The sequence below is a fragment of the Scyliorhinus torazame genome, chromosome 17 (assembly GCF_047496885.1).
Source record: "Scyliorhinus torazame isolate Kashiwa2021f chromosome 17, sScyTor2.1, whole genome shotgun sequence".
NCBI lineage: Eukaryota > Metazoa > Chordata > Chondrichthyes > Carcharhiniformes > Scyliorhinidae > Scyliorhinus > Scyliorhinus torazame.
In genome coordinates, this window is record NC_092723.1 from 57374417 (window position 1) to 57400674 (window position 26258).

Here is a 26258-nt window from a genome sequence, read left to right on the forward strand (position 1 = left end):
GAGGCGGATGCCATGCTCATATATACGTCTGAATACGCGCTGGAGGCGACTAACATGCTCCTGCGGGGTGGTTGCCCAAATGATTATGTCATCGACATAGACACGAACACCTTCAATACCTTCCATCATTTGTTCCATAATCCTATGAAAAACTTCTGATGCAGAGATGATCCCTAACGGCATGCTGTTGTAACAATATCTTTCAAAGGGGGTGATAAATGTGCAGAGTTTCCTGCTGGATTTAGCGAGCTGGATTTGCCAGAATCCTTTTAAGGCGTTGAGTTTGGTAAAGAGCTTGGCGCGAGCCATCTCACATGTGAGCTCTTCGCGCTTGGGAATTGGATAGTGCTCTCTCATAATATTGCGATTTAGATCCTTGGGATCAATGCAAATTCTCAATTCGCCGGAAGGCTTTTTTACACATACCATGGAACTGACCCAGTCGGTCGGTTCCGTGACTTTGGAAATCACTCCTTGGTTCTGGAGGTCCTGCAGCTGCTGCTTGAGGCGGTCCTTAAGGGGTGCTGGGACCCTGCGAGGTGCGTGCACCACAGGCGTGGCATTCGGTTTTAATAAAATCTTGTAGGTGTACGGGAGCGTGCCCATGCCCTCGAAGACGCCGTGGTACTGGTTGATAATGGTGTTGAGATGCACCCTGAAGTCAGTGTCCTGAGAGGCAGACGCGTCAGCAGAAGAGAGAGAGTGGACTCTCTGAACTAGGTTCAACAGCTTGCATGCCTGCGCGCCAAGCAGGGAGGCTTTCAAGGAGCCCACGATTTCAAAGGGAAGGTTGGCTTTGAGTGACCTGTACGTCACTTCAAGTTGGCATGAGCCGCTGGCAGCAATGGCATTGCCATTATAATCTAATAGCTGGCAGGCTGATGGCAGGATGGCTGGTTTTACACAAAGGCTTTGGAGGTCAGACCGAGATTGGTGGAGGCACCAGTGTCCAGGTGGAATCGTATTTGGGACCGGTTGACCGTAAGGGTGGCACACCACTCATCGTCCGGATCGATGCTGTATACCGATAGAGGCTGGATTCTTTGCTTCGGGGACACCCTGTTTTTTGTCATGATACCGACTCGAAAAGGCGCCTTCGGGTCATCGGTGTCAATATCGGGTAGCAGGTCCGAATCGGGCTCGGTGACCGTGGGTTGAATGGCCCGGACATTCCTGCGGGGCTGGCTGGAGCGACGAGAGTTGGCAGGCTGAGCTGATCTGCATAAAGAAGCATAATGGCCAAGTTTGCCACATCGCAGGCATCGTCGGGATTTGGCAGGACATTGCTGCTTTAAGTGGGCGGAGCCACAGTTGCCGCACGTTGTAGAGTCAGTACATTCGCTGCGCCACCGCGCATGTGCGGTGCGGTCGTACGTGGTGTCCTCCTGCGCAGTACGTTCGTCGACGTCGCTGTCCCCTTGTTCGGTGTGCACAAGCGCGGGAGTCCGCGAAAAGCGCGTGAAATGGCCGCCCTCATCCAGGCTGAGGCCCTGGAGTTGCTTGATTACTTGGACCCGTTCTGCCTCGTGGGGTCCTTGCCGCGCCGTTTCAGCCGCTTGGATGTGGGAATACCGACTAGTGGCGTGTTCATGTAGCACGCAGGTCTCAATGGCAATCGCTAGGGTGAGCTGCTTTCCCCTGAGGAGCTGCTGGCGTAGGGGGTCCGATTGAACACCAAAAACGATCTGGTCGCATATCATGGGAGTCGGAGGTGGGCCCGTAATTACAGGACTGCGCAAGGATGCGGAGGTGGGTGAGAAAGGACTGGAAAGGTTCATCCTTACTCTGCAAACGGTGTTGGAATACATAGCGCTCAAAACTTTCATTCACCTCGATGTCGCAGTGACTGTCAAACTTAAGGAGGAACGTCTTGAATTTTGATTTATCTTCACCATCAGCAAAGGTGAGAGAATTGAAAATGTGGATGGCATGTTCCACGGCCGTGGATAGGAAGAGAACGATCTTCCTGGTGTCTGAGGCAGCTTCCCGGTCTGTGGCTTCAATGTAGAGCTGGAAGCGTTGTTTGAATATCTTCCAATTGGCCCCTAGGTTACCGGTGATGGAGAGCGGCGGCGGCGGGCGGACGCTGTCCATTTTGCAGAATGACTGTATGCTGGTGGAAGGCAGATCACTTGCAGGTAGGTCTAAGAAGTTCTAACATCCCTCAACTACTGGTACTATGATGTGTTGGGTGCTCTGGATCCGTGGAACACATACAGGCCACCAACACTTAAAATAGAACAACACTATTTTATTAAGTTAGAAACTGTTGAACATACTTTCACTGTGGGTTAACACGATGTTAGATTAAACTAAAGACCTATGCCTGTCCTAACCAGTCTATGCACTCAGCACATGGTGAAGATCTGTGCTGTAAGCTGTAAGCTCTGTCCTTCTGAGAGGCTGCCTCCCGAATGAGCGGGAACTCTGATGCCCTCTGTCTATATAGTGAGTGTGCTCTAACTGGTGATTGGCTGCGGTGTTGTGTGTGTTGGTTGGTCTTGCTGTGTGTCCATCAGTGTTTGTCTGCACCATGGTATACTGGTGTATATTATGACAGACGGGACACATGTTCTTCAGGGGTCGTGGACCATATGATGATGTCGTCCACGTACACACGAACCCCTTCAATGCCTTCCATCATCTGCTCCATGATGCGATAGAATATCTCCGATGCCGAGATGATGCCAAATGGCATGCGATTGTAGCAGTATCTGCCAAAAGGCGTGGTGAAGGTGCAGAGCCTTCTGCTGGACTCTTCCAGCTGGATTATCCAAAATCCTTGTGATACATCCAATTGGGTGAAGAAGCGCGCATGCGCCATCTCACTCATGAGTTCCTCCCCCTTCGGGATGGGGTAGTGTTCCCGCATGATATTCTTACTGAGATCCTTGGGTTCAGTGCAGATGCGCAGGTCCCCCGCAGGCTTCTTTATGCACACCATCGAACTGATCCAGTCAGTCGGTTCGGTGACCTTGGATATGATGCCTTTTTGCTGAAGATCCTTGAGCTGTGCCTACAGGCGCTCTCTCAGTGGAGCAGGGACACGTCGTGGTGTGTGGACCACTGGCTTGGCATCAGGTCGTAGCAGAATCTTGTATCGATACGGCAGCATGCCCATCCCGTTGAACACATCTGGATAATGGGCGAGGCTGTCGTGGATGCCGGCCTGAAGATCCACATGGGAGGATGTCGTGGTGTAAACCCTTTGAATGAGGTTCAGCTGCTTGCAGGCGTGCGCACCTAGTAGGGATGCCCTGTCCGGCTGAACAATTTCAAAGCGTAACCGTGCTTGTGTGTGTCGGTTGGATACATGCAGATGGCAGGATCCCAGTGCCATGATGGCATTCCCGTTGTAATCCAGGAGCTTGCAGGCAGCTGGAAGGACCGTGGGGGACTTCTTAATGCATCTGAAGTCTGCCTGTGAGAGATTGGCAGAGGTACCTCTGTCCAGCTTGAACTGGATGGGGCAGTGGTTGACCTTCATCACTGCTCGCCATTCGTCCTCGGAATCCACAGCTAGGATTGACTGGACTTGCGATGAGTCTGGTGTGGCATATTCACACATTGTAATAATGCCCACACGGTAGGCGTTGTCCAGGCATTCATCAGCTGGATCCATTGCACTGCCGGGATCAGAATCCTGTAGGCGTTGTTGCACACTCCGGATGTGCCGTCGTCGGAATTGGGAGCGCTGGCTCCTGACTGGTGGTGCAGATCTGCACAGGGCTGCATAGTGGGCTGGCTTCCCGCAGTTTAAACAGCGTCTGCCTCTTGCAGGGCAGTGTTTCTTTAAATGGGCGGTGCCACAGTTCGAACAAGTCATGGCGTCAGTGTCCTGCCGCTCCGTGCGTCATTGCACATGCGCAGTGCGGTTCTCAGACGTCTGCACCTGCGTAGTGCGAGTTATGGCCGCTTCGTTATCCCGTTCACATCGCGCTTGCGTCGGGCCCCGGGAAGAGCGCGCAAAATGGCCGCTTTCGTCAATGTTGAGGTGCTGCATCCGGGAGATGGCCTGCACACTCTCCGCCTTTAGGCTAGTTTCTAATTTTCTGCCGTTTTGTACTGGGAATAGCGATTTTCAGCATGCTCATGCACTGTGCATGTTTCAATCGCGACTGGCAGGGTCATATGCTTGATCTTCAGTAACTGCTCTCTCAGAGGATCAGAGTGAACTCCAAAAACGATTTGGTCTCTGATCTTGGAGTCAGTGATATCACCGAAGTTGCAGGATTGCGCTAGCAGTCTAAGGTTAGTTAAATATGAGTTCAAGGATTCGTCTTTACCTTGCAATCGTTGCTGGAATATGTAGCGCTCGAAGATTTTGATGGTGTCCACCTCGCAGTGGCTGTCAGACTTGTCCAGGATGGTCTGAAACTTTGTCTTGTCCTGGTCTTCGGCAAAGTGAAAGGAGTTGAATATTTCCAAGGCGTGATCACCTGCTGTGGTGAGGAAAGCAGCTATCTTCCGTGCATCAGACGCACGATTGAGGTGTGATGCTTCGACGTAAAGCTGAAATTTCTGCTTGAATGTCTGCCAGTTGGCACTGAGATTGCCAGAGGTCCTGAGCTGGTGAGGAGCAGGAATCTTTTCCATTGTGCCAGTATACATTCGCTGGCCGTCACGGATCTTGCTGAGTTGAACTAACTGTTGTGTTGGGTGCTCTGGATCCGTGAAACACATACAGGTCACCAACACTTGAAATAGTGCAACACTATTTTATTGAATCATCAACTGTTTAACATACTCTGACTGTGGGTTAACACAATACTAGCATTAACTAAAGACCTTTGCCTTGTCCTAACCAGTCGATGCCCTCAGCACATGGTGAATGTCTGTGCTGCAGGCTGTGAGCTCTGACCTCCTAGCTAGCTGCAGCTCGAATGAGCGGGAACTCTGATGCCCCCTGTCTTTATAGTGCGTGCGCTCTAACTGGTGATTGGCTGCGGTGTTGTGTGTGTTGATTGGTCCCACTGTATGTCCATCAGTGTGTGTCTGCACCATGATATACTGGTGTATATTATGACACTAACTAGATTGAACAGACTCCTGGTATCATGTTGTGTTATGTAATTTGGAATAGCACAAGCTGCCACATGATGCAGTTTTGAGTAAAAGATGCTCCAGACAGTGAAGAGAGTTCAATGTGTTTTATTGAACTATTAGCACAGTTCTCAATGAGTTTGACTCTCTGCTAATCTAACTGTAGTAACTCAGTCTAACTGAACCAGCCTTGCTCTATTCACGCTGGAGTGTGATGCTGAGGATACACCCTGTCTCACTCTGTAGATGTTGGTCTGTGGAAAGAGGTGGGGTGTGAGTGCCTCATCCCTTTTATAGTGAGATACCACCCCTGAGTGTCCTGACTGCTCATTGGTTGTGCCCTATTCTATATGTTCATTAGCTGCATGTTTGCATATCATGACAGAGGGTATGAGGGATCTTCAGGATTGAGTGGGGGGAGGATAGTTTGGCATGGCGAATATGAGCGGGTATGAGATGGGTGAAGGTGTACAGCTTGGCATGGTGAATGAGTGGTTATGGGATGGGTGGAGAGGCAGAGGTTGGCATGGAGTGTACGAGGTGCCATTGAAGGTGGATGTAGGGGCATGGATGGGGCATCAGGGGTGCGTGGCACTGTGACAGATAAGGGCTAAAGAGCCTAATATTCAATAAAACAACTGGGGCAAAGTCCCAAATTACCAAAGCGGACCTTCTAATCAAATTGCCTAGGCACTCAGCCCTATGCACATCTACAAACTTCTGGGGGCGGCGGGTCTGACTCCTGTTAGCAGACATCCCCGGAATGAAAATCTTACCTTAGCTGGCACTTTCTCCCAAGGTGGGTGTACTGAGCCGGGATATTTCCCGGCTCCCAATAACTGCCTTTAGAATGAAAATCCAGCTCACAGTCTCGGGTTGATTGCCTCACTCAGTGCTTGACCTCTGCATCAAAGAAACCAATTTTTTTTCAGCTCTAAGACAAACATTCATATCCCTCAGTAATACACAAGAAAACAATCCCAAACAGCTCGAGTGTTAATTCAATGGCTCAATTTGCAAATAGCACATAAAAGAACAAACATTCATTTTTGATCTCTGCCATCCTGGTTCCTGTCTAACTGTCATTTGTAGACTTGGCAACGATCTTCTGAGCCCATTTCCTGCTGGTGCAAATCCCTTTATAGTCGCCAACACTCGTGAGAGGGCCATAACAGGATTTGAGTTCTGAGATCTCCACCAGCTAAGTCATCAGGTTCATGCTCAGCAAGGGCGTGAACCCGATTACCATCAATTTGCATGGATTTAAATATTCCGCAATGTTTATTTTAAATATTTAAATAAGGAGGATGTGCTGGAAATTTTGAAAAGCATCAAGATAGTGAGGTCCCCTGGACCTGACGGGATATACCCAAGGTTACTACGGGAAGCGAGGGAGGAGATTGCTGCGCCGTTGGCAATGATCTTTGCATCCTCACTCTCCACTGGAATAGTTCCAGATGATTGGCGGGAGGCGAATGTTGTTCCCCTGTTCAAGAAAGGGAATAGGGAAATCCCTGGGAATTACAGACCCATCAGTCTTACATCTGTGGTGAGCAAAATATTGGAAAGGATTCTGAGAGATAGGATTAATGATTATTTAGAAAAACAGTTTGATTAAAGATAGTCAGCATGGCTTTGTGAGGGGCAGGTCATGCCTCACAAGCCTTATTGAATTCTTTGAGGATGTGACGAGACATATTGATGAAGGTCGGGCAGTGGATGTGGTGTATATGGATTTCAGTAATGCATTTGATAAGGTTCCCCATGGTAGGCTCATTCAGAAAGTTAGGGGGCATGGGATTCAGGTAAATTTGGCTGTCTGGATACAAAATTGGCTGGCCGAAAGAAGACAGCGAGTGGTAGTGGATGGAAAGTATTCCACCTGGAGGTCGGTGACCAGTGGTGTCCCGCAAGGATCTGTTCTGGGGCCTCTGCTTTTTGTGGTTTTTATAAATGACTTGGATGAGGAAGTGGAAGGGTGGGTTAGTAAGTTTGCCGATGACACGAAGGTTGGGGGAGTTGTAGATAGTGTTGAGGGTTGTTGCAGGTTACAACAGGACATTGACAGGATGTAGAGCTGGGCTGAGAAGTGGCAGATGGAGTTCAACCTTGATAAATGTGAAGTGATTCATTTTGGAAGGTCAAATTTGAAAGCTGAATACAGGGTTAAAGGCAGGATTCTTGGAAGTGTGGAGGAACAGAGGGATCTTGGGGTCCACGTACATAGATCCCTCAAAGTTGCCACCCAGGTTGATAGGGTTGTTAAGAAGGCATTTGGTGTGATTCTTTCATTAACAGGGGGATTGAGTTTAAGAGCCGCGAGGTTTTGCTGCTGCTTTATAAAACTCTAGTTAGACCACACTTAGTCCAGTTCTGGTCGCCTCATTATAGGAAGGATATGAATGCTTTGGTGAGTGTACAGAGGAAATTTACCAGAATGCTGCCTGGATTGGAGGGCATGTCTTATGAAGAAAGGTTGAGGGAGCTAGGGCTTTTCTCACTGGAGCGAAGAAGGCAGAGAGGTGACTTGATAGAGGTGTACAAGGTGATGAGGGGCATGGATAGAGTGGATAGCCAGAGAATATTCCCCAGGGTGGAAATGGCTGTCACGAGGGGACATCATTTTAAGGTGATTGGAGGAAGGTATAGGGGAGATGTCAATGTCAGAGGTAGGTTCTTTACACAGAGAGTGGTGGGTGTGTGGAATGCACTGCCAGCAGAGATGGTGGAGTCAGAGTCATTAGGGACATTTAGGCGACTCTTAGACAGGCACATGGACAGCAGTAAATTAAAGAGGTGTAGGTTAGGTTGATCTTAGATTAGGATAAATGGTCAGCACAACATCGTGGGCTGAAGGTCCTGTACTGTGCTGTACTGTTCTATTTTCCTGAATGGTGCAATGCCTTCCAGGGACATCAGATGTTCCCCCACATCACACCGGTGGGCATCACTGCTGCTCTCCAGCATCCAGGAAGACCACACCGGGCATATGGAGGCTATGTTAGCCCCTGTGGTCAGGGACATGACACTATCAAGATGGCATCTTGACAGTGCAAACTTGGTAGTACCAACAGGGGGGCGGGGCAAGGGACGGGGGGAGGGTGTGGAGATTGACAGCGATAATGGTTGGGGAGGTCCCGATGTCTGTGGGTGGCATATTAATTTTCTCTTAATTTTGAGATTGGCGCACTGTTTAAAAAGGACGCACCAATCACAGTGGAGATCGGTTGGCTGACACATTTGGCCCGTCCCTCAAGAATGACAGTGCCTGTTTTCAGTCTTGTAGTTACACAGCACCAAGCTAAAAACTACAACTCAAAAAATACATCTTCCTCTGGCATACAATTTGTCAACAGGAACTATTAGAGTCAATTAAAAAATCCTTTTTCTATCCAGTTGCTATGTTACCCAGGTTGTTATGGTGTTGTCTGGTAATTATGTTTACGAGAAACAGATGAAAGCCAGATCCCATCTGTCTCAACAACAGGAACTGATTCCAAAACCCAGGTAAAATGCATTAGTTTGGGACTGAAAAAATCCCCAGTGATAGTGCAGCTAAATACGTGGCTAAACTGGTGGTGTCGGAGGGAGGGTTTCAGAAGTCTGGACCACTGGGGTCTCTTCCGGGGCAGATATGACCTGTACAAGAAGGATGAGTTGCATTTACACTGGAGGGGCACCAATATGCTGGCTGGGAGGTTTGCTCGAGCAGGCATTGTCAAACTCAGGGGCGCGACCCGCGGGTGGGTCACAGGCGGGTGTCAGGAGGGTCACGGAGCCGTCCGTCGCGGCGCCCCGATCACAAAAATGCACACGCAACAACCGCAGCAGCCGGCTTTTAATAATGCCGGCTGCGAGCGGCCTTCAAAATGGCCAGGAACAGATAAACAAAATTTGGCTGCACTGCGCATGCGTGCCCGATCATCGGTGCACATGTGCAAAATGCGCCTGCGCACCGATGATCGGGTACGCATGCGCAGTGCGGCCGCATTTGTTTTTATATGGCCGCAGCCTCTTTTTTTTCGAGTTTGGTGGGCCAAAGCGACCAAAGGAACAAAGGGACCATTGGGGCCAAAGGGACGTAAAACCATTTTTGGCAGCAACAAACAAGGTAAGAGAAAATGGTGGGTCGCACAGGTCGGCCGGCATGGGGCGTGAAGGTCGGCCGGTGTGGGTTGTGAAGGTCAGCCGGGTTGGTTCCCGAAGGTTGTCCGGTTGGTAAAAGGGTCCCCGGAAAAAAAGTTTGAAAAACATTGTGCTAGAGTCACTCGGGAGGATTTAAACGAGTATGGCAGGGAGGGGGGCGGTGGGACCAGAGGGCTAGCTTAGAAGGTGTAATAACAGAAGGGGAAATAGAGAACAAAAATAAGAGAGCACTATCATTCTGTCTGCTCAAATACAGTGGTTTGAAGTGTATTTGTTTCAACAGCAGAAGTATAGCGGGTAAGGCAGATGAACTTAGAGCACTTATTAGTGCTTAGAATTACGATGTTGTGGTTATCACAGTAACACAGTGAAAGGAAGGGCAGGTTTGACAGCTAAATATTGGAGGATATAGATGCTTCAGGAGAGATGGAGGGGGATGTAAAAGGAGTGGGGGAGTAGCATTACTGGTTGAGGAGAATATTACAGCCGTACTGCGGGAGGACACCTTGGAGGGCTCGTACAATGAGGCAATCTGGGTAGAGCTCAGGAACAGGAAGGGGACAATCACCATGTTGGGTAAGGGGGTCTTTGTCAAGGGCTGGAGGCCAGTGGTGGAGGATGGTCCGGGGTCATGAGCCAGCCAAAGGGGGGCAATATTTTTCTGGCTGGGTCTGCACCCGGCCAGCGCCATGTTGCACAGCACGGCTGCTGCAGGCTGGCGCCATGCACATGCATGGCCATGGACCCGGAAAATCTCTGGGCCATATCGGCAGCTAGAGCCGGGTGCTCTACGCTGCTCGTCTGCCAGCCCCCAGACAAACGGAGGATCAGTGGCCGTTTTGCGCCGGATCATAAAACGCCACCGTTCCCAAGCCGGAGTGAGGGCATAGCCTCAAAGTCGGAGAATCCAGCCATGTGAACCTCGACAAAAAGAAACTGGAGATTTTTGTACGGTCTAGAAGGGTGGGGACAGTTAAAACCATTAAGGAGTATAAAGAAAGTAGGACGGTACTGAAGCAGGAAATTAGGAGGGCTAGGAGGGATCATGAAAAGTCTTTGGCAAGTAGGATTAGGGTAAATCCCAAAGTTTTTTATTCCTATGTAAAAAGCAAGAGGGTGACCAGGGAAAGGATTGGACCACTTAAGGACAGTGTGTGGAATCTATGTGTTGAGCCAGAGGAAATGGGCGAGGTACGAAATGAATACTTTGCATCAGTGTTCACCAAAGAAAGGGACTTTGTGAAGATGATTCTTGGGTAGGGTGTGTGGACAGTCTGGGTCATGTTAACATCGAAAAGGAGAAGGTATTGGGTCTTTTAAAAGATGTTAAGGTAGATAAATCTCCTGGGCCAGATGGGATTCCCCCAGAATACTGAGGGAAGCAAGTGAGGAAATTGCTGGGGCCTTGACTGACATCTTTGTATCCTCATTGGCTAAAGGTGAGATCTCAGAGGAAAAGCAAATAGCTAATGTGGTACCGCTGTTTAAGAAAGGTAGCAGGGATAATCCTGGAAACTATAGGCCGGTGAGCCTCACATCAGTAATAGGTAAATTATTGGAGCGAATTCTCAGGGACAGGATTTGTACCCATTTGGAAACAAATGGACTCATAAGCGATGGATAGCATGGTTTGTGAAGGGGAGGTTGTGCCTCACTAACTTGATCAAGTTTTTTGAGGATTTGACAAAGATGATTGATGAGGGGATATTGTTTTCATGGACTTCAGTAAAGCCATTGACAAGGTGCCACAAAAACTGAAGTCACACAGGATCAGAGGTGAGGTGGTAAGATGGATACAGAACTGGCTCGGTCACAGAAGGCAAAGGGTAGCAGTAGAAGGGTGTTTTTATGAATGGAAGGTTGGGACTAGTGGTGTTCACAGGGATCTGTGCTTGGGCCTCTGTTGTCTGTAGTGTACATAAATGATTTGGAGGAAAATGTAGCTGGTCTGATTCGTAAGTTTGCGGATGACACCAAGGTTGGTGGAGTGGCAGATAGTATTGAGGATTGTCAGAAGATACAGCAGGAGCTTTGACAAAGGGTCATCTGGACTCGAAACATTAGCTCTTTTCTCCCCCTACAGATGCTGACAGAACTGCTGAGATTTTCCAGCATTTTCTCTTTAGTGGCAGCAGGCCACAGATAGGTTGGAGACTTGGGCAGAGAAATGACAAATGGAGTTTAATCCGGACAAATGTGAGGTAATGCATTTGTTAGGTCTAACATAGAGGGGAAATATACCGTAAATGGCAAACTCTCAGGAATATAGAAAGTCAGAGAGGTCTTTGAAGGTGGCAACACAAGTGGACAAGGTAGTCAAGAAAGCATATGGAATGCTTGCCTAAATTGGATGGGCCATCAAGTATAAAATCTGGCAAGTCATGCTACAGTTGTATAGAATCTTGGTAAGGCCGCACTTGGAATATTGCGCACAATTCTGGCCGCCACACTACCAGAAGGATGTGGAGGCTTTTGAGATGGTGCAAAGGAGGTTTACCAGGATGCTGCCTGGTCTGGAGGGTGTTAGCTATGTGGAAAGGCTGAATAGACTCGGACTGTTTTCATTAGAAAGGCAGAGGTTGAGGGGTGACCTATAAGATTATGAGGGTCATGGATGTAGTGTTGGGTGTTCTGATGTACAGATGAACCAACACGGTTGTATTTGGTACAACGCTGTTTTATTTCAACTTGTTATTTACAGTTCTGTCTTGATACTCTGCACGTGGTGACTCCCTGTGTGTGATGTTAATCAGGTCCTGTCCTTGTCCTGGTCTCCAGATCTACCGGCCACCAGGTGTCGTGTTTCTTCTCTTATACTGGCTCTGTCCTTGTCTATGATTGGTTGTCGTGTTGTGTGTGCTGATTTGTCTGTTGGTGTGTCTATCATGATGTGTGTGTTTGAATATCATGACATCCCCCCTTTTTTACAAAATTATGTGCCTACGTGGTTATAAATACGAATGTGTCGTGAGTGCATCTAAAAGTGTGTGTGCGTGATATTTACAGCAGGTGCTGTTAATACCTTCTCCTTTTCGATGTTAACATGACCCAGACTGTCCACACACCCTACCCAAGAATCATCTTCACAAAGTCCCTTTCTTTGGTGATGCAAAGTACTGCTAAGTACTGATGCAAAGTATTCATTTCGTACCTCGCCCATTTCCTCTGGCTCAACACATAGATTCCACACACTGTCCTTCAGTGGTCCAATCCTTTCCCTGGTCACCCTCTTGCTTTTTACATAGGAATAAAAAACTTTGGGATTTACCCTAATCCTACTTGCCAAAGACTTTTCATGATCCCTCCTAGCCCTCCTAATTTCCTGCTTCAGTACCGTCCTACTTTCTTTATACTCCTTAATGGTTTTAACTATCCCCACCCTTCTAGACCGTACAAAAATCTCCAGTTTCTTTTTGTCGAGGTTCACAGGGCTGGATTCTCCGACTTTGAGGCTATGCCCTCACTCCGGCTTGGGAACGGTGGCGTTTTACAGCAGGTGCCCTTGGGTAGGGTGCTCTTTCCAAGAGCCGGTGCAGACTCGATGGGCCGAATGGCCTCCTTCTGCACTGTAAATTCTATGATTCTATGATGTGGCGTAACTATATACATGGGGCAATGTCGGGTGTGTCATGCTAACGAGGTTGTACCATAACAAAACAGGAAGACGAAAAACTTTGAAGTGTGGTCCGGTCAAACGATATCTGGAATGATAAAACAGTAACATGTTACAATACAATAGTGTTTCAACTTTAACGTGTGAACAGTCTCATAAGTCCAATCTAGTAGGTGTGCGACGAATTCGGGTTGACCGCCTCAAGGGTGGGTCGAGAACCACCGGCTGAGGTGTGAGCCTGGCCATGGGTGGCGATGGAAGGGGCATGGTCTGTGGCAGCTCCACGAAGTCACTCTCAGGAACCAGTGGAGGACCCGGCGTGTGTGCACTGTTCGGTTGCGAGCGTGGAAGGCGGCGAAGGGCTCGCCGATTGCGGCGACGCACTGATCCATCCGGCATGCGTACCAGGAACGAGCGGGGAGCCACACGTCGGAGAACTTCGGCAAGTGCTGACCAGCCACCATTTGGCAGATGAATGCGGACTTTATCCCCGGAGGACAGGGGGGGGAAGATCAGTCGCCCTTGTATCGTACAGACTCTTCTGGCGATCACGCTGCAGTTGCATCTTGTGCAGTACCTCAGCATGGTCCGTTGTTGGTGTCAGGATGGAAGGCACAGTTGTCCTGAGGGTGCGACCCATCAGTAGCTGCGCTGGCGAGAGACCCGTGGCTAGCGGGGCCGATCGATAGGCCAGCAGGGCAAGGTGAAAGTCCGATCCGGCAGCAGCAGCCTTGCAGAGGAGCCGCTTGGCAATGTGGACGCCGTTTTCCACCTTTCCATTTGACTGTGGATGTAGAGGGCTGGATGTTACGTGTGTGAAACCATATGATACGGCAAAGGACGACCATTCACGGCTGGCGAAACAGGGCCCATTGTCCGACATGACAGTCATCGGAATGCCGTGGCGAGCAAAGGTGTCCTTGCAGACCCTGATGACTGCAGACGACGTCAGATCGTGTAGGGGTATGACTTCTGGGTAATTGGAGAAGTAGTCTATGATGATAATATAGTCCATGCCAAGCGCGTGAAATAGGTCGACACCCACCTTCGCCCAGGGGGACGTCACCTGCTCATGGGGCAGAAGCGTCTCAGGAGGTTGCGCCGGCTGAAACCTCTGGCAGGTTGTGCAATTGAGTACCATGTTGGCAATATCGTCATATGATACGGCAATATGCCCGGCCAATATACCGCCTCTCGGGCCCTCCGTCTGCACTTCTCGACTCCCAAGTGGCCTTCGTGTATTTGATTGAGAATCATCTGGCGCATACTGTGCGGAATGACGATCCTGTCTAGCTTCAGAAGGATCCCATCAATGGTGGTTAGGTCATCCCGCACATTATAGAACTGCGGGCACTGCCCTTTGAGCCAACCTTCCATCATGTGGCGCATCACTCGCTATAGAAGGGGGTCGGCCGCTGTCTCTGCGCGTATGCGGGCCAGACTGGGGTCGTTAGCCGGCAGATTTGCCGCTGTCAAAGCCACGTGTGCCTCAACTTGACATACGAACCCCTCCGCATCTGGTGGTGTACTCACTGCTCGGGATAGGGCATCCGCCATGATGAGGTCCTTCCCTGGAGTGTAGATCAGTTGGAAATCATACCTCCTGAGTTTAAGTAAGATGCGCTGGAGGCGAGGGGTCATGTCGTTCAGGTCCTTGTTTATTATGTTGACCAGGGGGCGGTGGTCAGTTTCGACCGTGAATCGTGGAAGACCATATACATAATCGTGGAACTTGTCCAAACCAGTTAGCAAGCCCAGGCATTCTTTTTCAATTTGTGCATAGCGCTGTTCCGTAGGGGTCATGGCCCGTGATGCATAGGCAACAGGGGCCCATGACGACCTGTTATCTTTCTGCAGGAGCACTGCTCCAATACCAGATTGGCTGGCATCAGTTGAGATTTTGGTGGGACGAGACGTGTCGAAGAACGCCAACACTGGTGCCGTGGCCAGTGGTGTGTATGTTGCCACTGAAACTCTGTAGATTTCTTTACGAGATGGCGCAGAGCCGTTGTGTGGGAAGCAAGGTTGTGAATGAATTTCCCGAGGAAGTTGACCATGCCCAGGAATCGTAGTACAGCTTTCTTGTCGGCCGGCCGCGGCATGGCTATGATGGCGCTTACCATGTCCACATCGGGACGGACCCCTGATCGGGAGATGTGGTCCCCCAGGAACTTCAATTCGGTCTGGCCGAAGGCACACTTGGCACGGTTGAGGCGCAGGCCATTGTTTCGTATGCGGGCGAAAACGCGTTGGAGACGATGTATGTGCTCCTGCGGAGTGGTGGACCAGATGATGATATCGTCCACATATACGCGCACCCCTTCAATGCCTTCCATCATCTGCTCCATTATTCTGTGGAAGACCTTGGATGCCGAGATGATGCCAAATGGCATCCGGTTGCAGCAGAATCTGCCGAAAGGGGTGTTAAAAGTACATAGCTTTCGGCTGGACGGGTCCAGTTGGATCTGCCAAAATCCTTTAGAAGCATTAGGAGGTGAATATTTTGGCTTGGGCCATCTCACTGGTGATTTCCTCTCGTTTAGGTATGGGATAGTGTTCCCGCATAATGTTATTATTTAGGTATTTAGGGTCTATACAGATGTGGAGCTCGCCAGAGGGCTTCTTGACACACACCATGGAGCTGACCCATGGCGTGGGCTCCGTGACCCTGGATAGGACCCCTTGGTCCTGGAGATCCTGCAGCTGCAACTTGAGGCGGTCTTTAAGTGGCGCAGGAACCCTGCGAGGTGCGTGAACGACCGGGATGGCGTCCGGTTTGAGGCGAATTTTGTATGTGTATGGCAGTGTCCCCATGCCTTCAAATACCTCCTGGTTGTGAGCAAGGAGGGATTGGAGATTTGCGTTGAAGTCAGCATCCAGGAAGTCGAATGTGTCGTCTGGAGAGAGAGACATAATTCGCTGTACAAGGTGAAGAGCCTTGCATGCCTGTGCGCCCAGCAAGGAATCTTTCGATGAGCCAACAATTTCAAAGGGGAGTGTGGCCGTGTGCGTTTTGTGTGTCACCTGGAGCTGGCAAGATCCCATGGCTGGGATAACGTTCCCGTTGTAGTCGACCATCTTGCACCGGGATGGCTGGATAGGTGGTTTGACCTTCATGGCATGGAATGCTGAATATGCTATGAGGTTGGCGGATGCGCCAGTGTCCAGACGGAAAGTGATCTGCGATCGGTTGACCATCAGGGTGGCACTCCATTCATCGGCCGGATTGATGGTGTTGACCCTGTTCACATCAATGACTGAAACCCAGAAGGCATCTTGTTCATCTGTGTCATTTGGCTGGATGTCCTGATGTACGGGCTGGACGGTCCTGACGTGTCTGCGAGGTTGTCGGAGATGTGTAGGATCCATCGGTTGAACCGCTCGACAGTAGGCAGTGTAGTGGCCCATCTTGCCACATCGTAGGCATTGTCGGTTTTTAGCAGGACATTGCCCTTTTAAATGTACAGCTCCACAGTTGCCGCACGTCATGACGTCACGACGTTCGTTACGCCACTGCGCATGCGCAGTTCGGTCTTGCATCGGGCGCGCCTGCGCAGTGCGTCCCTTGATGTTGCCGTTGGTTTTGGCGCGCACAAGCGCGGGAGACCGCGAAAAGCGCAGGAAACGGCCGCCCTCGTCCGGGCTGCGGGCCGGGAGATAATCAATTGCCTGGATGCGTTCGGCCTCGTGGGCGGCCTGGCTTGCCGATTCGACAGCTAGGGACCCCCTCCGTGCCGATTCGGTCGCCTGAAATTGGGCAAAATGGCTGGTTGCATTTTCATGGAGGACACAAGCTTCCACCGCAGACGCTAAGGTCAGGCCTTTAATTTTAAGAAGCTGCTGACGTAGGCCACTGGAGGCAATGCTAAAAACAATCTGGTCCCGGATCATGGACTCGGAGGTGTTGCCGTAACCGCAGGACTGCGCGAGTATGCGGAGGTGCGTCAGAAAGGGTTGAAAGAGCTCATCCTTACCTTGCAGGCGTTGCTGAAAGATATACCTTTCAAAACTTTCATTCACTTCAACGTTAAAGTGCTGGTCTAGTTTGAGGAGGACCATGTCATACTTGGATTGGTTCTCGCCTTCCGCGAACACCAGTGAGTTGAATACATCGATGGTGTGCTGACCTGCGGTGGTGAGGAGCATCGCAATCTTTGTTTCGTCCGAGGCACTCTGTTTCTCGTTGGCTCGCATGTACAGTTCAAATCGCTGCTTGAAAAGCTTCCAATTGGTGCCAAGGTTCCCAGCGACTTGCAACGGCTGCGGTTTGTTGGTGATGTCCATATCTCAGGATGGCAGGTTTGCCGGCAGGTATCGATCCACTCCTGTACCATGTAGTGTTGGGTGTTCTGATGTACAGATGAACCAACACGGTTGTATTTGGTACAACGCTGTTTTATTTCAACTTGTTATTTACAGTTCTGTCTTGATACTCTGCACGTGGTGACTCCCTGTGTGTGATGTTAATCAGGTCCTGTCCTTGTCCTGGTCTCCAGATCTACCGGCCACCAGATGTCGTGTTTCTTCTCTTATACTGTCTCTGTCCTTGTCTATGATTGGTTGCCGTGTTGTGTGTGCTGATTTGTCTGTTGGTGTGTCTATCATGATGTGTGTGTTTGAATATCATGACAATGGATAGAGTGGATGGGCAGGTACTCTTTCCCAGGGTGTGGTCAGTCACCAGGGGACATAGCTTTAAGCTCCGTGGGCAAAGTTTAGAAGAGATGTGTGAGGCAAGCTTTTTACGCCGAGGGTAGTGAGTGCCTGGAACGCGTTACCAGGGGAGGTTGTGGAAGCAGATACATTAACAGCGTTCAAAAGGCAATTTGGCAAACACTTGGTTAGAATGGGTATAGAGGGACACGGCACAAGGAAGTGGTGAGGGTTTTGGCACAGGTTCATGACCAGTGCAAGCATGGAGGGCTGAAGGGCCTGTTCCTATGCTGTATTGTTCTTTGTTCTTTGATGTAAACCCACATTGGGTAAATATGTAATTTTGTTGTGTTATCGATTATGTTATTCTTTGATCAATACACTGACCTGACAGAGGAAGATAGTGACCAAAACGAAGGTCAAGACAATGGACCAAATTGTCCGAGGAGCGCCAATCACCAACGGATTGCCGCTCTGTTCCCACTTTCCTGCACCATGCCAGAGTTCCGCATTTCTGTCCTGGACTTCCGATCCCAGTTCCTACAGGAATGCGGACCACAATTGAAATGGAACGGCTGCTTTGTAGCTCAGGATTGTCAGGGCAAGACAAACCGTGGCACTAGCTGCTGAATTCTTGTAAATAAATAGTTTAAAAGTTCTAAAGCTTCTTTGAAAAGCTAAGGAGGGAAGATATGTGGGTAAGGGTATAGTGGGTATGAGGGTTCAGAGTGGATAAGGGGCTAGGATAGCAGGTGAGTGTTGGGTAAAGTGGGTGAGGTGGCAGGTGGATAAAGTGGGTTGACTGGTGGGTGGGTAGGGTGGCAGGTAGATGAGGTGTGGAAAAAAAAGCTTTACAAAAATGGTCCTTCATTGAAAACTTTCACTTTCTTCAAAAAGAAACTGTTTCACAACAGGCCAATAAATGGTTGATCACCCAGACCCTTTAATGTATCAATAGATGAAACTTTTAGCATTTGAAACCTCTTTATCTTGCGTAAAATTGACAGAAGAAATCAGAGAGCCAGAGTTATAAATCAAGAAATCCTTTCCCTAGGCTCAGGCATTTCAACAGGCTCCTGGATTTTTAGGATCACAGCCACGTCTCATTATGCATTCTTGGATGAGAGTCCATAAATCCATTATTAGTTCTGTAAAGGGTATACTGGAAGTGCCATAGCTTGGCATAGTGGCATGAGGGGCCATGGGGTCATTTCTGGTGCATAATTCGGCATGCAAAGCCATAGGGAATGGGTGGGGGCCATACATTGGCAAGGAAGTTATGAAGAGTAGCAGGAGATGGGTGGGTGGCACAACTTGACATAGGGCGGAGGGGAGGGGGAGCATGACGAGGATCTTTTGAAGTTATATTTCAAACCTTTTCTTATGCAGATCATGATTCACGACATCTCTGTGAAGCCATAAGACACATTTCTTTGAAAAGCTGGCCCGACTGCATGGAAATTGCATAGAACTAGGATATGTCTACCCCAAAAATGGAGCCGGCAAAGTCAAGAATACAGGGTGCAGGCTTACATCAAAATGTGGAAAATAGGAGCAAGAGTAGTCCATTCGGCACTGCAGGCCTGCACTGCCATTCATTATGATCCTGGCTGAGCATCCAACTCAATAGCCTGTATCTGCCTACCCGCCATATCCTTGTTCCCTTTCGGCCTAAGTGCTATATCTAACTCCTTCTTGAAAACATACCAGGCTGGATTCTCCATCGGCGGGATTCTCTGTTTTGCCGGCAGCGCACTCATGCCTGCGGATTTCTCAACAGTGTGGGGGTGCCCACAATGGGAAACCCCATGGCCGGGTGGCGGGCCGGAGGATCCCGCTGCCAGCAGGGGCGCAAAGCACCGGATAACGGGTGCGGCTGGACAGAGAATCCCGCCCAGTAGCCTCAACTGCTTTCTGTGGTTGAGAATACCACAGGCTCACCAGCCTCTGGGTGAAGAACTCTCTCCTCATCTCAGTCCTGATCTAGCCAGAACCCTTAAAAGGTACTCGTGAAAATCAGAAACCCTGGGAATGGGGTTGGGAGCCCTGGAATCGAATCCCAGCTTCCATTTTTAAAGGATTAGCTCGGGTTTATCATCCCTACCTGGCGAAAATCCAGCCGATGGCATCTGCCTCAGGAATCTCTCCATTGCAACCAAAATCAGGCATCCCTCAATGTGCTATTATTACCACAAATGAGATTTTCTAAGGAAAAGAAAATTGCAAGTCTATTTAAATACATAAGGATGTACATTAAGACTAAATGCATCAACCACTTATCAACCTTCAATAGAGTATAGCGAATAGAAGAGAGGCAGTTAATGTGTTATTGTGTGGCAGTTAATGAGAACATTGCTAATGGGGATTTAGCTTAATGGAACTATAACAGAACAGTTTTATTCACTCACTATTGAAGCACTGATGATGTGCTCAAATTGAATAGAGTTACGCTCTTGTACAATGGGCCTGTGTCCTCTGAGATCACCAGACGTGGTGCAGTATTGGATTAATGTACAACATCAATCCTGAGGGCATTGGGCTTGGGGGAAAGTAGCTCCTCCTGATCCCAGCCCTTTCATGATTGTCCCAATACATAGTTAGCTTAAATAAGGCCACAATTAGATGAACTTGCACATACAAAACTTATTTTCGTGTTTGTAGGTTGAAGTAAATTTTACTATTTTGAGCACACCTTTGTTAATACGTAAAGAAATAGAACATAGAACATTACAGCGCAGTACAGGCCCTTCGGCCCTCGATGTTGCGCCGACCTGTGAAACCACTCTAAAGCCCATGTACACTATTCCCTTATCATCCATATGTCTATCCAATGACCATTTGAATACCCTTAGTGTTGGCGAGTCCACTACTGTTTCAGGCAGGGCATTCCATGCCCTTACTACTCTCTGAGTAAAGAACCTACCTCTGACATCTGTCTTATATCTATCTCCCCTCAATTTAAAGCTATGTCCCCTCGTGCTAGACATCACCATCTGAGGAAGAAGGCTCTCACTGTCCACCCTATCCAATCCTCTGATCATCTTGTATGCCTCAATTAAGTCACCTCTTAACCTTCTTCTCTCTAACAAGAACAGCCTCAAGTCCCTCAGCCTTTCCTCATAAGATCTTCCCTCCATACCAGGCAACATTCTGGTAAATCCCCTCTGCACCCTTTCCAATGTTTCCACATCCTTCCTATAATGCGGCAACCAGAATTGCACGCAATACTCCAAATGCTGCCGCACCAGAGTTTTGTACAGCTGCAACATGACCTCATGGCTCCGAAACTCAATCCCTTTACCAATAAAAGCTAACACACCGTACGCCTTCTTAACAACCCTCTCAACCTGGGTGGCAACTTTCAGGGATCTATGTACATGGACACCGAGATCTCTCTGCTCATCCACACTTCCAAGAATCTTACCATTAGCCCAGTACTCTGTCTTCCTGTTATTCCTTCCAAAATGAATCACCTCACACTTGCTGCATTAAACTCCATTTGCCACCTCTCAGCCCAGCGCTGTAGCTTATTTATGTCCCTCTGTAACTTATAACATCCTTCCGCATGTCCACAACTCCACCGACTTTAATGTCATCTGCAAATTTACTCACCCATCCTTCTACGCCCTCCTCCAGGTCATTTATAAAAATGACAAACAGCAGTGGCCCCAAAACAGATCCTTGTGGTACACCACTAGTAACTGGACTCCAGTCTGAACATTTCCCATCAACCACCACCCTTTGTCTTCTTCCAGCTAGCCAATGTCTGATACAAACTGTTAAATCACCATGAATCCCATGCCTCCGTATTTTCTGCAGTAGCCTACCGTGGGGAACCTTATCAAATGCTTTACTGAAATCCATATACACCACATCAACTGCTTTACCCTCATCCACCTGTTTGGTCACCTTCTCAAAGAACTCAATAAGGTTTGTGAGGCACGACCTACCCTTCACAAAACCGTGTTGACTATCTCTCATCAAATTATTCCTTTCCAGAATGTTATAGCTTGTTCATCAAATTGTCGTTTGTTTTCAATGTTTTATTCTATTTAGGACTATTTTTATTGTCCACAATCTTGGTATTTTACTCAAACTCGTTCTGAGCTCTTGACCCTACTCCCTTTTCATCAGAGACTGGTCTATTTCCTCCTCAGCAGCAAATCCTTCCTCTTTGTCTGTCTCATCTCGTCTTCCACTGAAATTCTTTTGTCACCTTCAGAGCTTTCCGACAGGATTTCCATCCTCTCTGACAACACCAGTTCATCCAGAACTTTGTGCCTGTATCCCAAGCTGTGTCAAGTCCTGTTCACCCACCATCCACGCTGGGATAGTTTTAATGTTCCCTTTATGGGTCCCAATCACCAATTGGGGAACGAGTGGGAAATACAATTTGCTTCCAAGGAGTGGGAGGCTCAACCAAACTCAGTGACCCTCAGGCACTTAGCTGACCAGCCTCATGCCTTTCCCACAGTGGCACAGTGGTTAGCACTGCTGACTCACTGTGCCAGTGACTCTGGTTCAATTCCGACCTTGGGTGACTGTGTCGAGTTTGCACATCCTCCCTGTGTCTGCATGGGTTTCCCCTGGGTGCTCCTGTTTCCACCCACAGTCCAAAGATGTGCAGGTTAGGTGGATTGGCCATGATAAAATTGTTCCTTAGTGTACAAAGGTTAGGTGGGGCTCTGGGATTACAGGAATGGGAGGGTGCTCTTTCAGAGAGTCGGTGTAGACTCGATGGGCCAAATGGCCTTCTTCTGCACTACAGGGATTCTATAATTCAATGATTTCCCCGGGATTTAGAATCGGGCAGCAGAAATCCGACTTGCCAAGAATGGTGACTGATGTCGATAGTTCTCCAGCAACTTCACTAGGGATCATCACTGGACAGCAACGCTGGAGAGAGGGGAAAGGGGGTGCAGAGGCACAGGCCATTAACTCTTGGTCCCCTAAAGCCTCGAAATTTAAACTTCCATTCACATGTTTAAATTGCTCTTTGCCCTCCTATCTTTGTAACCTCCTCCAGTACTCCAATACCCCCAATCTCCATCCGGACTCTCAATTTCTCTAATAACGTATACTCTGGTATTTGGGGGATGTGGAAGCGCCTTCCACACGTAATCCTGAACCTGTAAGTATCGGAACTCACTCCCCCTTAGGTAACTCAAATTTCTCCTGAAACTCCGCCAAACCTGCAAACCGTTTCCCTAAAAATAAATCTCTCACCCGCCATACCGCCTCTACCATCTGTCATACATCGCGTCCATCCGTCCAGGCATAAAGCTACGAAACCCGCACAATGGGGTCAGTACTGAACCTGGCCCCAAATTAAAGTCTTCCGTAACTGATTCCAAATCTTTATCGATGACACCACCACCGGGCGGCCGGGTGTTTTCCCCCGGGGCAAATGGGAATGGGGCCGTTACTAGAGCCCTAAAACACGACCCCCTACAGGAGACTTCGCCACCCGCACCCAATCCGAACCCCACCCCCACACCCCTCCCAATTGTCTCATATTCTCCACATTAGCTGTCAAGTAATAGTGCTAAACCCCACTCTCCTTTACTTCTGCAAAAGGATCCTGCTGACCCTTGGTGCCTTGCCTGCCACACAAACATCAGAAATCAATCCATCTACCCTTTGGTAAAAGGCCTTAGGGAGAAAAGCTGGGAGAGACTAGAAGATGAACAGGAGCCTACGCAACACTTTCACCTTAACGGCCTGTACCTTCCCTGCCAATGACAACGGCAAGGTGTCCCGTCTCCCCAGATCCACCTTAACCCCTCCACCAGCCCTGTTAATTTTCATCTGTGCATTGTTACCCAATCATGTACAAGATGAATCCCCAAATATCGGAATCTAACCTCAGCAACCCTAAATGGTAAAGGCCCAAGATTCGTGCTCCTCCCTAAATCATTCACTGGGAAAACCTCACGTTTTCCCACATTCAATTTGTACCCAGAGAAGGCCCCAAATTTCTGCAACAAGTTTGTTAATCTTCCCATACTCTCCAACGGATCCGCTACCCTATGTTCCTTACCCTCCTCACAATCGGCTACTCCCCCGACACCCGGAGCGCAATTTCCAAAGGCTCCATCGCCAATGCAAACAATAGTGGTGACAAAGGGCACCCCCGTCTCGTTCCCCTATGCAACCTAAAGTACTTTGAATCCTTCCCATTTGTGTGGACACCTGTTGTGGGCAATACGTAGAACAAGCACACCCAGGCCATAAATATCGGCCCACACTTCCACAAACCACCAAACAAACACCACCATTCAACTGGGTCATGGGTCTTCTCTACTTCCATTGATACTATCACCTCTGGCACACTGCTACCCGACTGGGTCATGACCATGTTCAAAAGCCTCCTAATGTTGCTTGACAGCTGCCACCTCTTCACGAACCCCATTTGATCTTCAAATACCACCTCCATCACACACTCCTCCAATCGCCTTGCCAATATCTTCACATCAGTATTTAACAACAAAATGGGCCCACATGTCTCACAATCCAATGGATCCTTATCTTTCTTTGGAATTAAATAAATAGAGGCCCTGTGACAATGTACCCGGCAATTCCCGCGCTTCAGTGCCTGATTAAACATACTCAGGAGGTGCGGGGCCAATTCCCGCAAAAACAATTTATTAAGATTAATTGGGAAATCATCCGATCCTGGCACTGACTGCATCGACTCCACCATCTCCACTATCTCCTGCAAGTGGCTCCAGTGGCTCCTCCAATGCTTGTCGCTTCTCCTCCACCACCTCTTCGAATTCCAACCCATCCAAGAAGCAGAGCTCGGTTACCAAAGCTAATGAAAACCTGATCACATCAATCTTCTCATGCCCTTGTCCTTGGGCAGCACAAGTGGTTAGCACTGTGGCTTCACAGCGCCAGGATCCCAGATTCGATTCCCCACTGGGTCACTATCTGTTCGGAGTCTGCACGTTCTCCCCGTGTCTGCGTGGGTTTCCTCCGGGTGCTCCGGTTTCCTCCCACAGTCCAAAGACGTGCAGGTTAGGTGGATTGGCCATGATAAATTACCCTTAGTGACCAAAAAAGGTTAGGAGGGGTTATTGGGTTACGGGGATAGGGTCAAAGTGAGGGCTTAAGTGGGTCAGTGCAGACTCGATGGGCCGAATGGCCTTCTTCTGCACTGTATGTTCTATGTTCTAAGATGGTAGAGGCTGTGCATTTGTAAGGTGTTGTTGACGGAGCCTTGGTGAGCTGTTGCAGTGCATCTTCTGCCCAGGTGCAAGTCCAAAATCCATTGTGCTACTTTGCTAAACATACATGTATTAATCCTCATTATTAAATTGTGTCAACCGTGGAGCTGGTAATATTTTTCAGATGGGCGGCAAGCAATAATTCTAGCTCAGGCCATAGTTATTCATCTGCAAAGAGATCAAAGAGTTTTCTTTCAGGAGCTGAGGAATTACACAGCCTAAATATTCAGTACATTTCAATGAGCCAATCGGGACTATGGAACCACCAGAGCTGAGGTTGCTGGCACATTCAGAGCTTCCAGGCAAGGGGCCCACCTCCAGGAGTGTTTAAAAATTCAGCGGGAAAATCCAGCAGCTCAGCTGGTGAGCTACACACAGCTTTTCCCTCTTAAGCTGACACTGAAAAAATGAGAAAATTCCACTCTTTGACCCTGGTTCTTGTGTAGCCATCCTCCCATTGCCGCAGTATTGGAGCCAAAACCTTCAGCCAACCTTGTTTCACACTTTGGTTTACCCTCCCTAAACCTCAGCATCTCCTCTTTTTTCCAAAAGTTGCCTTCAAACCCATCTCTCTTGATCAAGCTTTTGGTTACCCACCACATCCCCCACCCCTCTAAATATTTTTGGCTTAGTCCCCATTTATTCCTTTAACTTCTGTGAATCATACTGGGATTTATTTCTATATAAATGCCAGTCATTAACCCTTTATGGGCACTCAGCGAACCAGCTCAAACTGATATGAATGCAATGTTTATTCTTTAATGGGATTTGGACATCGCTGACAAAGCCAGCATTTATAAACCATCCCTAATTGCCCTTCGTGGTGATTGTTCCTTTAAGGGAAACACAGCGAGTAGGGGTCACCTGGGTGACCAATCAGAACTCAGAATGTAGAATTACCCCATAGGCAAAGACATTTTGGGACCTTGCTATAGCCATGCAGCTGCTGTAGAATTTTTATTAATAAATCCGTTTTGTGTTCACTATTGAAGACTGAAAGTGCACCTTTGCATCTGGCGATGAGGGTACATTATCCTGACACTGCCTCTGCTCCAACACCTGTGAGTATCCTGTTTTAATCAAAGTCTGAAAAAAAAGTACTCAGCAGAATACCTCTCTCTGGGCGATTAGGCCCATTTGACTCCTCCATGGGGGACTGGACACAATATATCAAGGACCTTGGGTATTATTTCCAAGCAAAGGGATAAGTGAAATGCAAAGCAATTCTCCTCAGTGCTTGTGGAACTCAGACCTATAACCTTACTTTCAGTCTTACAGCCCCAAGCGCGCCCTACTCCAAATCGCTTTGTGAACCTGTGGATTTAGTGAAGGCTCAATTGTAATGTCAACCATCAATCATACTCCAGAGATTAAAATTTAATTCAAGGACGAGAGCCCCAGGAGAATTGATCGCAACTTACTTGGCCCAACCAAAGGAATTATAGGAGTATTGTGATTTTGGAGCCACCCTAAATGACAAGTTATGGGATAGGTTAGTCTGTGGCATGAACAAAGACACTATTCAACACATTGTTTGTGGAGGTCAACATAAATTTTAAATGAGCAATGGAGAT

General features: G+C 48.6%; 1 long non-coding RNA gene across 6 annotated transcripts in view; it reads right to left on the minus strand.

Annotated features, from left to right (window-relative positions):
- The window catches only part of LOC140393883 (uncharacterized), a 294363-nt gene that overhangs the window by 139311 nt on the left and 128794 nt on the right, over positions 1-26258 (minus strand). For 5 of the 6 annotated variants that reach the window (XR_011935762.1, XR_011935760.1, XR_011935758.1 and 2 more), the window contains 2 exons: positions 19560-19660; positions 5820-5946 (listed from right to left, as the gene is read on the minus strand). This is a non-coding gene — a long non-coding RNA (uncharacterized lncRNA). The remainder of the gene's footprint in view (positions 1-5819; positions 5947-19559; positions 19661-26258) is intronic. The other variant, XR_011935763.1, reaches the window with a different exon arrangement.